Source organism: Thamnophis elegans, chromosome Z (assembly GCF_009769535.1).
Source record: "Thamnophis elegans isolate rThaEle1 chromosome Z, rThaEle1.pri, whole genome shotgun sequence".
NCBI lineage: Eukaryota > Metazoa > Chordata > Lepidosauria > Squamata > Colubridae > Thamnophis > Thamnophis elegans.
The window spans coordinates 140142762-140148104 of NC_045558.1; positions in this window are offsets into that span (position 1 = coordinate 140142762).

A 5343-nucleotide genomic window follows, 5' to 3' on the forward strand; every position below is an offset into this window, starting at 1 on the left:
CAGAGAGCACCAAGGACGCCAAAGTCCTTCTTCTCCTCCTCCTGTCTGTTCCACAAACCCCACCTCACTTTCTAGCACTGATGATGTTACCTAGTTGGGTCATGAAATGTCTGCAAGAAAACAAGCCAGCTCAGAGAGCGCCAAGGACCCTACAGTCTTCCTCCATCTCTCCTCCTCCTCCTCCATCCCATCCTCTCCTCCTCCTCCTCTTTCTCCCAAGCCCCACTCCCTTCTAGCACTGAGGATGCTACCTAATTGCCAAGTGGAACGAACCTATATGAAGGAAATACTTCCGTGGAAGAAACCCAGAAGCTGTCAGACAAACGGAGTTTCAAAAAGAATCCAAGCTGAATAACAATAATGACGATTAATTTTTCTAACAACCTAGAGAGAAAGGTTTTTGCGTCTCTGTAGGCCGGACTGAGTTAAAAAACCTGAACTAGTTCAGTCAGAGGAGGCGTGGCCATCAATTTACATAACTCAGTCTCTAGGCTAACGGACAAAGTTAACCCGTGTTTAGATTCCCCAAGCAACGCACAGGAGAACCAAGGACCGCTAGTCCTTCTCCTTCTCCACACACTTCTCTCCCTTCTAGCACTGAGGTTGTTACCTAGTTGAGTCACGAAACGCCTGCAAGGAAACAAGCCTGCTCAGAGCGCACCAAGGACCCGTCATGTCAACCCTGAGTTACAGATATTCTCTTTTATTGGAACTGCCGTAGTGCCCAGTTGTACGATTGTGACTTGAAGACTCGTGTTCTGAGCCCTGAAATGGCTCCAACACACTAAGAATCAGAGTGTCAGTCTCTCTCTCTCTCTCACATGCACACACACTCATAACGAAAGTCCTGGAAGATTCCCTCGCTCTTTTGCTCAGCAGCGGAGATACACACACACATGGTCCGAAGGTGCACCTGACTCTCAGGGCCGCAGATTTCCCAAGTAAGGATTCCATTATAGTTCCAACAGGATTTACAAGTCTGGACTATCAGTGGCTGACGGACAGGGAGGCAAATAGTTATCTGGCACACTTATTCGTCTCCGCTCCGCCAGCCTTTTATCCCCAGAGCTAGGTGGCTTTTCCATCCTGAGGACCGGCTCATAGATTTCCACTGCTCTCCTCTCCTCTGCTTTCTGCACATCCACGTGTCAGGCACTGGACCAGCTCTTCTTCCTCTTCCTCATCAGCCACCTCCAGACCTGGGGGACTGTTGACTCCCCACCGGGGGGGCTGATGGGACGGCCCATGTTCTGCCTCTGCCTCTCTCTTTGACAACTCCATTCCCTCTTCCCCCTCGGAACTCTCCCACTCTGCCTCATCCGATTCGGCTGCCGGAGGGACCGGCGGCTGACAAGGCCCAACAGCTTGGCCAGCATGCATTGCGGTGATGGATAACCTGTGTCCTCGCATGCCAAAACTGCGTGCAGGTGCGAGATAGTGCGGGCACATGCCCACACCCACAATGCAGTGCGCTGCCCCCCCAGCACATGACCCTCCATGAATGCGCTCAACCCCTGCGACTCCCTGCACATGTGCACGACCCCACATGCACCCCGCTTTGGGCCTAGCACACTTCCTTGAAGCCTCCTGAATCAAAAAACAGGGCGCTGCTACCCGCCAGCTCCCCCTGCGCATGCACCTCCCTGCCCCTGTGCATAACTCCCCCCCCCACATGTACACAAGACTCCCCCGCCCTCCGCACACGTGTTTCCCGCATGTGTAGCAGACACCCGAATATCGGCTGGCTGGAGGGAGGCGCACGCGCAGGGACGGTGCAGCTGAGCTGGGCATGGCTAATGTGCCACCTGTGGCAGGCATGCCATAGCTTCGCCATTACGATGTGTTGCAACGGCTGCAGTGTCCTGGGGGTCACGCGATCGCTATTTGCAACCTTTCCTGCTGGTTCCTGACCAGCAACGGGCAAAGCTGAATTCCGTTAATGACCCCGACAAAAAGAGATTATAAAATCAGGCAGAATCACAAGACAAACTCTCTTAACAATTGCGTTGCTTAGCAATGAAAGTTCCCAGGGTGAACTGAGGTTGTAAGTCAAGGACTAGCTATAGATAGCTCACTAAGCTCTTTTTTCCCCTCGTTATGTTTCCAGGTAACGCGCATTTGCCTCCTCTACAAAACCGAGCAGGAATCGTGACTGTCTGACAATTTTCCCCGGAGCCAGGGCCATATTATTCATAGAGAATGCAATGTATGGGATTTATCTGATTCAAAAAATAAAACTCCTACACAACCTAACCAAGCAAGATTAGGCCAGCAGATTCAGACAGTGAGGAGGATGCGGAGGAAGATGGCCAGTCCTGGAGTCTGGGGAAGGCTCGAATGAGGACTCTGCGTCAGAGGGAGAGAGGGGGCCAGGGCCGTCTGACGGTTATCAGCTGCCTTTGGAGTCGGACATCAGCGAGGCAGAAGAACAGCTGGAGCCTGTTCCCAGTGTGCGCTTGCGCAGAGCTTCCAGGAGAAAAGAATAGCTAAGAAATTGGGAGTAAAGCCACAGGTGGACGGTGAATGGCCCCTCCCAGAGGGAATAAAAGAGGAGTGACGGGGAGTGGCATTTGCAGGAGACCATTTGTTCAATTCCTGCATCCTTGCCAAGTGTTGCGGCGTCTGAAAGATATCGGCCTGGCCGCTCTCCAAGCCTGACCAAGGTCGGTAACGGTGAACTATCTTGAAAGACTGTGGGAGAGGAAAGACTTTGCTGGAGAGGAATTCACTGTCAATTAAATAAAAGGGGTTTAACGAGGCGAGGACTCGGCTTCATGCTGCTGGGGAAGCCTAGAGAAGCCGCTGGGGAAGCCTAGGGAAGTCAGAACATAGGCCGAGGAAATCTTTTAGCATTTCCCACTCATTTCTCTTCCTCCCATCTTGCCAACCTTATAGGATCGCTCGATCTTAAAGATCAATCTTTCTTAAAGACGGGAGAACGGTGGGCTTGGCTTAAGAGAGGAAGTGCCGCTGGAGATGGGAGAAGACCAAGGGAAACATCATTAGCCAGCTCTAACTGATGTGAACTAATGTTCACTTTGCATCTTGATGGGACACAGGGGGTCTTCAACCGTACAACCACAATGGAGCCCAACATTTCTGCTGCTAAGCGAGGCAGCCGTTAAGCGAGCTTGGCCCCATTTTACAACCTTTCTGGACACATTTGCTATGTGAATAGTTGCCGTTGTTAAGTCATTCACCCGGCTGTTAAGCGAAGCTGGCTTCCACGTGGGCTCGGCTTGTCGGAAGGTCGCAAAATATGGTCATATGACACACACACACACACACGGGACCCTGCAGCCGTCATACATATGAACCAGTTGTCGAGCATCCGGAATGTAAATCATGGGACCACAACGGTCGTAAGTGTGAAAAGCAATCGTAAGTCCCTTCATTCAGGGCAGTTGTAAGTTGGAATGGTCTGGTTCTCTACAACGGAAGCATTGATATATCCAAATGTTGTTAACTTGGGAAAAATTGTATCCCATAAAGATATTTTAAACAAGAATTGGGGAACCTAAAAGCGGATAGGGACTACAAAATCAAGGGGTAGATTTAGCTTAGTGGCCACACTTGCAAATACAACCGAGATAAGAGAAAGATGCGAAAACATGGAGTCTATACAAAGAACCAACAACACTTGACGTTATTAGGGACAGATGAAAAACTGATAAGAATATTACTGTCTTTTTTGGAGTATAAGACACACTCCCCCCCCCCCAAATGAGGATGAAAATTTGGGTGTGTCTTATAAACCGAATGTAGTTTATAAACCTACCCACCGGCCTCTGCCCATTGGCCTCTTCCTCCCAGCAATTCGCCTCCTTGCAGCAAACAGCAAACAACCTGATTAGCACAAGCAGCTGATTGTCGGTTGGAGTGTCCTCCTGACCATCAGCTGCTTCAGGATGCAGGGATTGCCATTGCAGCCTCCGCTTGCCCCATTTTCGGCCTCAGCATCCCATTTTTCGGTTCTGCGCACCCCGTTTTGGGCCTCCGCGCACTCCCATTTCCCACCCATTCCGATCCCCGCCGCCAGGAACAGGCAGAAAATGAGACGTGCGGAGGCAGCAATAGGCTATGGCAATCCCTGCAGCCTGAAATTGGTCTGACCATCCGCGGCTTGTGCTAATCAGGCTGTGCTGAAACTGAAACGGGCTGTTTGCTGTAAGGAGGCAAATTGCTGAGTGGCAGAGGCAGATTTCCCCTCCCCCCTTGTTTTCCTCCCCAAAAACCAGATGCTTCTTATACGCCGAAAAATATGGTATACAATTTGCTGTTTGCCTGCAATCAGACTGAACTGGGCTGCTTGCTGTTTGCTGCAAGGAAGCAAATTGCTGAGTGGCAGAGGCAGATTCCCCCCCCCTTTGTTTTCCTCCCCAAAAGCTAGATGCATCTTATACTTCAGAGCGTCTTATATGCTGAAAAATATGGTATACAATTACCTATTAAGTTTTAAAATGGAAGATGAACAAGTAAAAGAAACAATGATAGTATGGGGGGAAAAAACTTTGGCTATACTATGGAATTAGATAAATGGGAAAAACCTTGGGATAGAAATTGTAAACTGATGTACTGCATATAAGGAAAATCTTTATAAAATGTTTTATAGGTGGCATTTGCCACCGGCAAGATTGGCAAAAATGTTTAACAAAATGTCTGCCAAATTTTGGAAATGCAATCAGATTCCAAGTACTTTATCATACATGGTTGGAAATGATGATAGAATAGAAAAACAGAGTTGGAAGGGACCTTGGAGGTCTTCTAGTCCAACTCTCTGCCTAGACAGGAAACCCTACACCACTTTAGACAAATGGTTATTCAACCGCTTCTTAAAAGCTTCCAGTGTTGGAGCATTCACAACATCTGGAGGCAAGCTGTTCCACTGATTAATTGTTCTAACTGTCAGGAAATTTCTCCTTAGTTCTAAGTTACTTCTCTCCTTGATTAGTTTCCACCCATTGCTTCTTGTTCTACACTCAGGTGCCTTGAAGAATAGCTTGACTCCCTCTTCTTTGTGGCAACCCCTGAGATATTGGAAGACTGCTATCAGGTCTCCCCTAGTCCTTCATTTCATTAATCTAGACATACCCAGTTCCTAACCCTATCTATCTCCTCATCTAAGTCATTGATTAAGCAGCCAGAAATATTTTTGTCAGGTATAATACCAGAAAGCTATGACAAAGGAACAATATATACTTAATGCTACATGTATTGACAGCAGCGAGAATCATATTTGCACAAAATTGGAAAAATGAGAACATCCCATCAGATGAAAATACAATTTGGGGAAAAAAAATACTTTGAACTGTGACCAAACAGTTTGTTAAGTTGAGGACTCTC